Source organism: Rhipicephalus sanguineus, chromosome 1, assembly GCF_013339695.2.
Source record: "Rhipicephalus sanguineus isolate Rsan-2018 chromosome 1, BIME_Rsan_1.4, whole genome shotgun sequence".
Taxonomy (NCBI): domain Eukaryota; kingdom Metazoa; phylum Arthropoda; class Arachnida; order Ixodida; family Ixodidae; genus Rhipicephalus; species Rhipicephalus sanguineus.
Genome location: NC_051176.1, coordinates 134,248,641 through 134,261,904, shown reverse-complemented (window position 1 = coordinate 134,261,904; position 13,264 = coordinate 134,248,641).

Here is a 13,264-nt window from a genome sequence, read left to right as displayed (position 1 = left end):
GCTGCGACGAAAGAATTTGTCGGGGCGAGCTCTGAGAAAACGACACCCCCATGATAAAAAAGTAACGAGTAACGTGACACCACACGTTACCGAAAAATTACCGTAAGTACGTTACCCGTTACAGTTTCTAAATTGTAACGAGTACGTTACTAAGTTACCGAAAAAAGTAAGGCGTTACCGGTAACGCCGTTACTTGTAACGCGTTACTGCCAACACTGGTTAACGCGCACGCTGCGAATTTTTTATTGTTCAACAACGCACAGGAGAAATCTCCCACCGGCACCACCTTGGAGGTCAAGATCTGGTACTAGCGTTAAGACTGGTTACGCACTACGACGGGGAAGAACGGGTGCCGCTTTAAGGAGCTTCGCCCCTAAAAATGCAGGAACACGACAGCGAAATATGAAGAATGCAGAGCTTGAACAGGCGTGATAAACGTGGGGTCATTCAGCCTCTTGTAAATCTATATACTCGACTACAGACGTGAATAAACTAATTTTGATTCCGTGACAGTGCATGGTGGTGATTTGGGCGAGTTTTCTTCAAGAAAACCATGCTCTAGCGATGACCCGGACGGGGACACTTGATATGACCCCTCTTCTTGTGTCCGTGTCTGTCAGCTCTATAAAACAAATGAAAACAATTGCACTTCGTGACCGGCCCCAATTTCTCATCTCAAAGGACTCGGCTTTTTGTTCCGCCTGTCTGTCGTCGCTAAAAAAGGTCACATTATTGCCGTTCGATTTTAACATGCAATGGCGGCTGCTTTTCGCGCATTAGGTTTCCCTCTTTCATTTTCTACCGGCGGCTGTTGTTCGTTTGCAAGTGGATGAGCCGGAGGTGTTATAGCCTGTGCGAAAATACACACACTGACTCCGCGTACGATTGCCCAGGTGAGGAGAAAAGTGTGAGCCAGCGCTTGGCAGCCGGCCTCAACGACGGCACTCCGGAAATTGCTCCGCCTGGCTGAAGCGTCTTTCCCGAGAGCCAAATCGAGCGTGTCGCGGAACCTTGAGTCTCCGCGTCGGATAAACGCACGACGGCCGACGTCACGACAGCCTCGTTGCGCGCATCCTCAGTGTTGTAGCTGCTAGGCATCACCGAGTCGCTGTCGACCCCAGCGAGATATATCTGTTACAAGTTCCTTAAGCTCACCTGTGAAAAAATCCGTAAACAGGGGGTGGGTGCTCGAGCCGACGTTTCGACAAGTGGACTTGTCTTCTTCAAGGCTTGGCCTGAAGCTCACATAGGCATTCTCATGTGGCCTGAATAATGCCATCTAGCCATCTCTTGCACGCGCAACCTCCACTTTGGCTAGCATTAGCTTACGTTCCATTGAACCGGCAGGCCGCACGTCACCAAAATTTTAATTTTTTTTTTCGTTTCAGGACCCCTGCTTGGAAAGAACATTCGGATTTAATCTCCCTTGTGACAGATAGACACACATATTAAAGACTTTCGCACGTCGTCGACGTGTATACGCACTTTTGCTTCCGCCAATCGAGGAAGGAACAGGAGAGAAAGGAAAGGCAGGGATGTTAACCAGTCTAGAAAAACTGGTATGCTACCCTACACTGGAGAAAAGGATGAGGGAGTTTTAAAGATAGAGAGAGAGAGAGAGAGAGCAAGCACGCATGCACACAAAGTCCCAGAGCTCAATCAAAGTGAAATACACAATACTACCCTGCCTAACAGCCCCCATATATCTTTTTTTTTTTTTCACAATCACGCAATTCAGATACATTGCACTTTCATATGCTGGCTTTGTTGCCTCTTTGCTTGTTAGTTCGTTTTTGCGGATGATTTTTTCGTCCGTGTGCACAAAGACGGCCACCGACATTTCTCTAAATAACGCTACACGTATGTATCCACGATTCTTCCGTTCATCTGAATTGTCTATATGCACCGTTTCAGTTACACCTACTGCTGCGACACAACGGCAATTGCGTTCTTCCGCAGAAGATTAGATTCGTGAATGCGATACTAGATTGAACACACCGGCAGTATTACGATTACGGCTTAATGTAGAGCAAGAAAGGGCTCGTGGCAAGGGCGTCCGTAGAACTTTTTCCAGGGGGGTGCATCAGCAGAGGGTGGGGAGGGGGAGGGGGGCATACAGCATAGCTGGCTTTTGTTTCATTGCCGTGACATGACCGGCAAGATTAGTCCAGAGCAGTATGTAACGTGCAAAGTTGGCTGGTAATCCTGAATGATGCTTCACGCGGATATGCGGGACTGGAGTGTGCTAATCAAGCTGTGTAGCTTATTGCTACTGCATAGAAAATTATTATACAAAATTCCAAGGGGGGGCAGCTGCCCCCCCCCCCCCCTTGCACCCCCCTCCGGACGCCCATGGCTCGTGGCATACATTAGGTGCACGACAAAGAATTCCATTTGGTGAACATTAATCTGAAGCCCGCCGCAATCACTTCTCTCGCAGACCATTCGCTGCCGTAGAAGTTATTAGGCCCCATAAGCGTTTGTTTTTTGCTGTTCTAGGAGCGCAGCATGCCAGATGGCGAGGCACAAACTACACGGGCCTTCCTTTATCGTCGCCCGCCCACTGCGGTGACTCAGCACCTACAGTACTGCGCTACTGGGCTGGGCATGAAGGCCTGTGTTCGATTCCTAGATAGTGCGACCGCATTAAGTGCGAAAACACCCGCGCATACTTAGATTTAGGTGCACGCTAACAAATCCCACACGGTCAAAACTAACACGACACATCGCGCCTCACGACTCTTCAAGTTCGTCATATCATCGTTTCGGCTGTGCTGTCCGCGCTGCATTCCCCCACTGCTCGTGCTGAATCAGAGGGACCGTTGTGACTGGCGTCAGTGCAACATATACAGGGTTATGAATTTTTTGCTCGGCTGAACGAGTCACATTCCGTACGATTCGTCAACCGAAGGGACGCGCGGCGCCACTTCGCGACAGCCGTTTTGGCGGTGTCTGTCGGGCGCCATGCATGATAGGGCTTGTGTTTCTTCACGTCCGGATAGCAGCTGCTTCGCCGTGAGTCATTTGAGGAGGCTCGTCTCCTGCTTTCGTGGGCAGGACTGGTGCGCCCTTTTGGTTGCTCAACTTCGTTGGCGAAGGGCGAACGATCGCTCGGCACCAAAGAACGGGCCACTTGATGAGAGCCGCGGTATAGATGTGGGCCGCTCATAGGCGTATTGCCTTTCAAATCGCTCGTGCCGAAATTGGGCCGAGAATTCTGGCTGAAAAAAGTTTTTTTAGTGCCAATTCTCGCACTAAAAAGGTTCAGGACATTATGCAGCCTGCAGTGTCGTCAGTGGTGTCGCACGTTATGGTTGAAACAATTTCGCACGAGCCACCTACAGCGGCGCTCTTCACCGCCTGCATTTTGCGACGCTCAAACTGCACGGGTTTCGTCGCTCATTGCTGCGTAAAACCATGGCCCAATAACATGTTTGGCGCCCAGTCGGGGTTCGTTTCACCGAAGAGCTAAGACGGCCTCCCGAAAATCAAGGCGCCATCGCAGCGTTCAGTTCGGTGCTTCACGTTTCGACAGAAATTGACCTCGCGCATAACTCCGTGGTGATATACTCGGCGAAATGGTGAGGAGATTCGGAAGCATAACTTGCCTATTATGAAGTGACACCCGCACACACAAACGTTGTGCAACGTCTGAGGTCCTTCCTGTTTACGCGCGCATAAGCCATGTGCTCCGCTTCTCGGACAGCTCTTTCGTGCGGTCGCACGGCTTTGTGATCACGTTTTGCAAACAGTACGTCCCCGCGTCTGTTTTTTTTTTATTGATTTACATTTCCCGTGCAGCAGCCAAGTATCGCACAAATCGCCGTTGCAATGTGCAGCGTTGACGGGAAATGCCAGAGCCGCACAGCTTGAGTCAGTGCCGTCTGCTGCCATGTGTTTGGTAATGGCGGCGCATGCCGCGAAATCGTATCCCAGAGTTCCGCGGTGCTACGTAGTTGCAAGTTATGTATAGTGGAGGGCTCCGCACAGTACATAGGCCTCCAGCATTACGCCTCCGTCGAAATGCGACCGCCGGAACAACTAACGTTGAATAGCCTACGAGCTTCAAGACAAGAACGACAATGTAGAAACCATCGGTCAAGTCGTATTCTCTGCGACACAATGTACAGTTGACAAAAAGTGCAGCGTCGACGTGGTTCAGAGGAGGGGCTTGGTATATATATTTCAAACGGCAGAAAATGTTGCAACCAGTACCTTGGGTTGTAAGTGCCAGCCTGTCCCGTCGTGTTCTTGCTCTGTGGCTCATGTTTCCCGCTGGTTTTTATCCAATTCAACCAGTACCTTGTGTGCCCAGTGTTATCGTATTAAAACGATTCTTTCCAATAGAGGGCCACCTCACTTATGTTTATGACGGCAAAGAAATTCTCTTCTCAATACATACATACATACATACATACATACATACATACATACATACATACATACATACATACATACATACATACATACATACATACATACATACATACATACATACATACATGTTACGACATGTGTTCCTAATGCCCATGTATCGGAATATTCGGTCCCTTTTTCCCCCCACCCTGTGGCATACTGACTTTAATTAAATCGCTGAATATTCTCGTGATTTTCCATTTCTAATAGTTAGAGCAGACCTCACGTCCGTCTCGGCTGTTTCACGTCATTGCCGTACATTTGAGACGTTGAAGGCGCGTAGTACTTCGCCGAAGTTAGGACGATTGGCGAATGTGACGACTGCTGCCAGCATCGATGTGAGCCCGCGCGCCGACCTTCCTTCTACTATCCGGCAGATCGTGTGCGAAGGACTGCGATGACACGAAGCATTTGTGTGCGACACCATTAAACATCAGGATACCAATTCACCGCATTGCTCGGTAGACCGCCGGGATATGCCACGGACACCAGCAAAACAGAAACTATACGTGATCACACGGGACACATTCGCGTTTGAACGGCGATATGGCCAACGCTTTCGTCCCAACCCGGGCGTGCAAAGGCGGACAGGTCCTGTTCAGCATGCTGAGTCACTGCACTCAGTTCGACGACCTTTCACAGGTGAGCGCTCTCGGAGGCATTTCGTCAAGCATCCTCTACCCGTGTCTACAACTGTAGCGGCGAGGGTCACGTTGCCGCCAACAATAGCCGCCAGCCGCAGAGGAACAACCGATCGACGACATCTGACCGGCCTCGCGTTGTACGTGCGCACACATTCACAGGAAGCACGTCTAACCAGATCCCGGGGACGATGTGAAACCGTTGTCCGATCGCAGCTTTACACCACCGCCTGCTCCTCACGTAATCCGGTTGTATCCCCGGCGCCGCTACCCGTCGCCCTCTCCAGAAAACTATATAGTCGGCGCGGCCGTGCGGCCGTTGTAGGTGAGGTCACTGGAATGTCTTCCATTTCGACAGGAATACCTCCGTCAATTTGAATGTTTAAATGGACACTAAAGCGAAAGAATAAATCGGTTTAGACTCATAAATTACAGGTATTATGAAAGCTCTAGTGCCGTTAATTTCACCACCATAGGTTTAATAATAGATGAGAAAATCAATGCCAAAATCCTCACTTTAAATTCCCTGCTGAAATCTCTCTGGGTGGTGTCACGGATTTCAAAGTGTTTCTTCGTATTTTGGCCCCATTCTGAGGCGTAGCCAGAAATTTTTTTCGGGGGGGGGGGGGGGGGTTCAACCATACTTTATGTATGTTCGTGCGTGCGTTTATATGTGTGCGTGCCTATATACACAAGCAAAACTGAAAAATTTCGGGGGGGGTTTGAACCCCCCCAACCCCCTCCTTGGCTACGCCCCTGGCCCCATTGGCTCGATGAAATATCCTGAAACTTGGTATGTGAGGTCTCTGGCTCCATCAGAAGACAATGTACTTCATTTTTACCGATCAGAAACTATGTAGGCCTTAGTAGACCCCGTCAAAATGTATGACGTCACGGCGACTGGTGCCGGAACTTCAACGTGGCGTCGCCTTCCGCATTTTCTTTTTGCGCGTTTTCTCGCTTACCAAGCGGCTTTTCGCGGCAATCGTGGTGTTTTTGGTATCGTGAAAGAGTAATGTACTAATACGAGAAAAATCGTTTTCTCTTTAGTGTCCCATTTCAACAGTGGCCTTAGTGGACACAGGCATCGCGTTTAAACACCCCGAGAGAGAGACGTAACTTTATTTTTGTCCTTGGTGGGGTCAAGGGAGGCGGGGGCCGGGAGACTAGCCCTACCGGAGCCCCCCTTCCTCAGGCGGCGGCCAGACCTTAGGTCTTGGCGGCGTCTTCGGCCAGCCGGACTGCCCAGAGTTGGTCATCCGGGCACGCGCTGAGCAGCATAGCCTCCCACTGCTCGGGCGTGGTTATTTTAAATTTAGGGTTCTTGCTGTCTAAAGTGATATTTTGCTGGGATCATGCCGATACGTTCTGCGGGGTGGGTTACGAGCCGTTGTATGGGGTGTGTACGTTAGTTTGGGTGGTCAAATATTTAACGCGGAGTTTGCAGTTCTCCGCCATGCTACGCATGACGTAATCCTGGGCTTCGATTCTCTGAAGCTGTCCGGTGCCCATGTAGATTGCCGAACGGGAGATACTACTGCAGATTCAAGAGTTTCTGTTGCGCTTACACCCGCCGTGTTACAAAACTGCACTTTGCGTGTACGTGGATACGATTGTGCCACCGTTGTCTACCAAGTGCGTTCCAGTCGTATGTTACCCAACAACCGACAAACATTTGACACTACAGTGGAGCACGCGTTCATCTCAGTTGTATTAAAAAGAATGTTCTAGCACATATTGTCGTACGCTGGCACTTATTCACAGGCGTGATGGCTTATGGACGATCAAATGTTCCGATGAACCGACGGTACTGCCGAAGGGTCTGAAACTTGCGGCGATTCGTGAAAAACAAGTGTTGCCACTTGCCATCCTTGCAGAGAGCAGCGATTCTCCGGATGAACCTCATTCCAATATTGTACATGCCACGGACTTCTCCATTATGGCTATGACGAACAAATCGCTCAGCACTAACCAAAGTCGTGAATCGACGGGTATTCTGCGAAAATACTCCGGGGTGTTCGACTTTTCACAGCCAAAAGTTACACCATGCTTTCGTCATTCTCGTATACAGCATCGCATAGATACGGGACCTAGCCGACCTCTCTGACAGAAACCATAGAGCGCAGGCTGATTGGTAAGCAAGTTCGTGAAATGCCAATGAAAAATATAATCCAAGAGTCATGTAGCCCGCGGCTGACCACAGTAATTATATTTAAAAAGAAAGATGGCACATGTCGATTTATGCCATCACCAAAAAAAGACGTATACCCCCTGCCATGGCTTGGAGATGTGATACATTGTCTTTCATCGGCCTCTTAGCTTTCGTCTCTTGATTTGAAGTCGGGATACTAGCAGATACCTATGCTCGAGGAAGACAAAGAAAAAACGACATTTGTTGCACCAGATAGACTTTTCGAACTTAACGTGATGACCTTCGGACTCATGGACAACATTCTCCACGGTCTGAAGTGGGAAGTCTGCATGTGTTATTTGGAGGATACAGTTATTTTCGGGCGCACCTTCTGTGAGCCAAACAGACGTCTCGGTCTTGTGTTGTGCTCACAGGTGTTGCATCAAGATTGAGAATATCTACCTTACTTCCTTATGAACTTGTACTCAGTCAATAAAAAAAAAAAGAACACACTAAACCTTAGAGCTAGAATATAAAGACAGGAGACAGATGGGAATAAATACAAGACCAGACAGTCCGGTAAAAATTATTCGGAAAGCGTTCAGTGCGTACCCCGAGTCAAGCAGGAATCCATCCAGCCGACATCAGTATCGAAACTTTGGGGCCTTGCAGACGACGCAAGAAACGACAGCCAAATAAGAAAACGCGAAGAGGCGTAAAGGTAAAATACTCAGACATCTTCGAAATGGTGTTTTCCATTGTATGTGACATCCACAGAGCAGTAATTCATAACGGTTACTTTTTTTCCCCTTTCTTTCCAGAGTTACGGCACATTAGCCACGGTCCTATCTACCGTGTCGTAAATTAATTCCGAAGCAGCCCACCGTCCGCTTCGCCCCAGCATTGTACTCATTCGGAACAAAATGCTGCCTCTTCCTACGGGTACCGCGAAGGCTCTAGGATGCGACCGAAGATGGACAAAAAAAATAGAGACAGAGACGCCACGCAACTTCCTTTCTTTTTGTCCGCAGCGTGAGTCGTTGACCTTGAACATCAAAGCGCGGCCCTCGCCAGCGTCTCGTGTGATGATGTCTTCCGGGCAGGCCGCACGTCTGACCGCTCTGCATCGACCGAGCGAGTCGCTTTATGTTCGATGCAGAGAACGCCTCGCGGGACGACTAAATGTGCCCCAGCTTCGTTTCTGCAGCACTCGTTCGTTCGCATCGACGGCCGTCTTTTTTTTTCTTTTTTTTTTCGGGCTTTCTTTTTTTCTGCCCCGAAGCGTTTCGTCCCGGAACGGTGTGTCTCCTTTTGTGCTGACCGTTCCACCGAAGCCACCGACCGTCCTCGATTCGTAGCGGCCGCCGCGAAGCCAGTTCCCCCCCGTTCGAAAAGCAGGCGGCGTCGGCCGTCCTGCCCACGGAAGGAGCGTGGGCTTCTCCCGCATGCGAGCGTGCGCGGCCGCGCTGCGTTTCGCGGTAAGAAAGCAAGCAAATAGGCTGAAGACGGAGCACGCGCCGTAGTAGATGGCAGAGTGACGTGGCCCGCTGCCTCCGCTCGTTCGTTCGAGGCACCCCCCCCCCCCCCCCCCCCACTTCTTTAATTCTTTTGAATCGGCTGCGCCGGCGCTGACCTCGCTGCGTGCGAGAGCCGGTGTGAGTGTGGGTTAGCGAGCCAGATTGTGGGCCGCGCCCGTGGCGTAGGTATCAACGACGCCTTCGCGCCGCAGCCCCGATGACGGCCACGAGGGAACACGACTGAGCGAGGAGCTTGCTCCTGCGGCACGGCGCGAGTCCCGTTACGTTACGCAGCCTGAGCCAACCTCGACTCGAGTTCATTACTGGTGGCTAGTTCCTTCCAAGACAGGCGGCTTGTTTTTGTACGTATGTACTACGTACAAGCCTGTTCTAGAGGTACATTCTGAAAACAGTTCGCACCCTTTCTGGAGTCTTTTTGTCCCGCAGCAATAATCGTCATCCGACTTGCCTGCGTTTCCTTTCTCGAAAACTCGGCGCTCGCCACTTTCCTATATACTATGCTATGCTATGTCACGCTGATTGCACGCACGCAGTTCACCAGCTGGAAGTACAGTCGCGCCTAATATGAGTTGCAACATGCTGTCCGTGCTGAAAGTGGGGCCAATACTGCAAAGCGGCGCCGACATAGCAAAAATTAGTTAAGTAAACACTATCTCAGTTACCATGGTATTATCTAAACCAATTTAACGTTTGCCAGAGTAACCGTTCAGACTTGGGGCCCATTGAACCATAGCCACCGTGTTGCAAGTCATATTGAGCGCGACTGTACAAGACTCGCGGCAGTAACGCGAGGAAAGGCACACAACATGGATGGCGATTATTGCGGGATAACGCACCAAGTACGCAGTTTCTTTTTGGAGTGAAAAGGGAGATATACAAAGAAGCGTTACACGAAGACTTAGAGCTTAGTTAAAGTTCTTCGCGTGAGTATAGGTCGCCCAAAGAGTCGCCAAAATTAAAAAAAAAAAAAAGAAGAAACGAAGCCACTGCCCTCACTACCTGAGCTGGCTTCGGGACATGTCCAGTTGACCTACTATTGTATACGCATCTGTATAGAAGACTCCGAAGAGGAAGGCGAACATTCTGCCCCACTTTTCGGAGTTTTCTAGCGCGATAAGTATATATCGCTGGATCGACAATGCACAGCCAAAATTCACGAACAGTAAGGCCCTCGTCGTTCTTAACAAAATTTGTGAAATGATACCTGTAGTGTCGTGATCACTGTCGGACATGCTAGAGGTACTATTTCTTTAATATTGCCTGTGACAGATAGCACATTTGTAATACTTGGACTTTATTGCGCAAAGAAGTGTACACTACTTGCGCAATAAATCAAATACGTTATAAACTGTAAATAAGATAAGTAAATATTACATACCTAAGTACCCGAAATAATTCATTTGCCGCAAGTACCGAAATACATTAATTGTAGCTGGTGAATTGTATATATATGTATGCCAGCACGGCCAAATATCAGATCTCACATATCGCTCTTCTCACATATAGTCTGCGTTAAAACGCACATCCAGTTGAAAGGATTTCTAAGGATGGCACTGGTATCTAGATGTGCGCTGTAAAACATGCAGTAATAATGCACTGTTCTTCAGCTTAGTGTTTTCCTAACAGAATGGGTTTTATGCATTGAAGTAAAAAAGTTACTGGACCACTAACGCATTTGTCGTAAATTACGGGAATTAATGCCTCGAAGCCATGTCATCCTGGGAATGCGTTCGAAATGGCCTTGCGAACTCACCGGCAGCGATTTCTGAATAGCAATATTTGTCGCAAATTAGCTAAAATTATTCATGAAAGTTGTGTTAATTAGCCTTTTATACACATTTCGATTTCTCGTGCTGGTATTGGTAGCGTCTTCATGTAAGTGAGCGCAATAACTCCAATATTGAAAGCGAACTTTGGATTTTTGCGTAGATCAAAATACATTCGGTCCATATGATTAACAGAGTAAGCTGAAAGTATAAGAATAAAAACAGCAAATGATCAGTGGTGGATACTTGTAACTGCTATTTCAAGAACACTATTACAACGCACTTGTAACAACATTAACTACGCGTGAAGCGCTCGTCCGTCTGCTGTTGCTCGTTTTTTCAGTGTCCATAAAGTCGTGTTTGTTAATCAACAAATTTTAAGAATGCTCAATAAAGGTTCTGCTTTCTCTGAAATGTCCACCGAGGCAGTTGAGCATGTTTTTGCAGCGAGTTTTTTAATTATCGCATTTGTCTTAATTGTCGGACGCTAATTTTGAATTGCTGGCTGATGAACTCTTCGCACACATTGGTTCCTACAGTGCGTGGGAGTTACATTTCTTTTTTTGCGATTTTCGGTCGAGCGATGTGTATTTTGGGGTTGCGAAGCGGGCGAGATAATTAGTGGCCTCGCGTGATGAAGGAATCCTGCGAAACCTCACGCGCATGCTCGAATTGGTGCAAAACAAAGCATACATACAGTTGAATTGTAATTTCTAATTGTCCTACTGCGCGTTATCACCCAATTCTATAGCGACATTTTGTATGTCAGCTAGTAAAGACAATGGACATCCATGTGTGCGGAAAAAAATAGATCTGATTCTGCGATACCGTTCTGATGAATTAGCATCGCATCAAGGTTTATCGCTGAAACTATATGTAGGGGCTCGATTGCAAGTATTCATGAAGACGATTGGATAATACAATTTCTTCAGCTATAGCGTACAGTTCCTTTCTTTTCATTTTTCCCGATATGGGACTGAACGACAAAGCGAGAAGTAAACAAAGTACATACAAGGAGACTATGCAAATAAGGGCTGCACAACTCAAAATCGTCGAGGTCCAAAACCAATTTCTCTGATTGTCAAACGGCCAGCACTTTAGTAAAAGCCGTTCAGTGTTTCGCTTTTAAAGGCCGCACAGAGTATAGTGTCGTCGCGTTTGTGGCTTATTTCAGCATATTTTGTAATGTCACGTGGATCGTATACAACAGCCGCGAACGATATCTGCTAAGAGACGCAAGTGCTTCCGAATAGAGACGAGTGTTTGGTCTTCCGGTGTCACAGGTAAAAGGATCGTGAGAAAACTTGCCATGGCGTTTTTTCACGTGAATTCGAATAAATTGGTGCGCAGTTTTAAATGTGTCAAAAGGCCCTCGATCGACAAGTGATTACGATTCAATGTAACGCTTCCTTTTATTCCCAAGCGCAAGCGTTTATCTTTCAAATGAAAATATTCATTTGAAACTAGAAGCTAGCGAAGAGCGGCAAACGCCGGTGAAAAATTACGGTGAAAAACGTCGCGTCACTCGCCGTTAAAATGGACGACGAGTGTATGTCTGCATGTTGATATCGATATTGTGAGTCGGTTTAACAGTTCCTTCGGCGACCAGTGTTCAGTGCACGCGGTTATTTCGTGTTCGTCTCTCCTTGTGTCTATGTTTTCCCTTTGTCTATTATTTTCATTTCCGCATTTTCTTCCCCAGTGCAGGGTAGCCAACGGGAACTACCGCTGGTTAACCTCGCTGCCTTTTTATGATTTCTACCTTCCTAGATGCATGTACTATATGCGATGGAAAGGAACGCGAACAGTGCGGCGCCTATGCACTCCGCTGCTCGCATTTCTTTTCAAGCAGTTGTAGCTTTGGCTGGGAATAAAAAGACACTATAGAGTTATCCATGATACATTCATGGACGACTCAAGCGTCTTTTTATTGCCACCAAGATAAGAGCGCGATGAAAACAAATGCGAACAGCGAAGCACTTACGCGACGCTCTGTTCGCGTTTCTTTCCAACGCCTTTGAACCGTCGGTCTGACAATACTTAATCACTTTATCACGATCTTCTTATACGTTTCCATAGGAAGCGGCCTGTTAAATGCATTGCCCTAGTATAGAAGGCCTCTAGCCATTGTTCCTAGATTCAACAACTCCGGATGTGCTGCCGTGTGACCAAATATTTTTTGAAGATTGAAAAGCTCCTTGATACAACGTGATAGAACGCGTTGCCTTGATAAAACGTGGATTCGCGTGCGGTGCCTGCGGTTGACATCGAATCAGAAAATGCGACGGGAAAACGCGTACTTGATTCAAATACATAGGCACTGCGCCAATAATGAGGTATTGGGATTTATAGCTTGGCAAATGCATTCGTTTTCACAAAAAGAAAAAAAATCACACACTCGCACATCTTTTTCTTTTTTTTCGTTTCCTTTAATGCCGCGGTGATCACGAAGCCATTTCACTGTCTCTATCATTTGTGTTTTGAAACCGAAATCACATGCTCTTCTTGCATGGTCACCAGCACAATTCGGTGTTTCACTGCGCAAGGAACGGGGACGACATTGAAAGACACACACATACTCACACTTTCAATGTCGTCCTCGTTCCTTGCGTAGTGAAACATCGAATTGTGCTGCACCCAACTAGCCCAACGCTCAACCTCAGTCCACCAGCGCACACCATCAAAAACGTGACATCTGGACTTCCTACAACGTAAGGTCAGTTGAGGCCTATACTAAACAGATTTCGGTCCGTAAGTGCATAGCGATGTGGT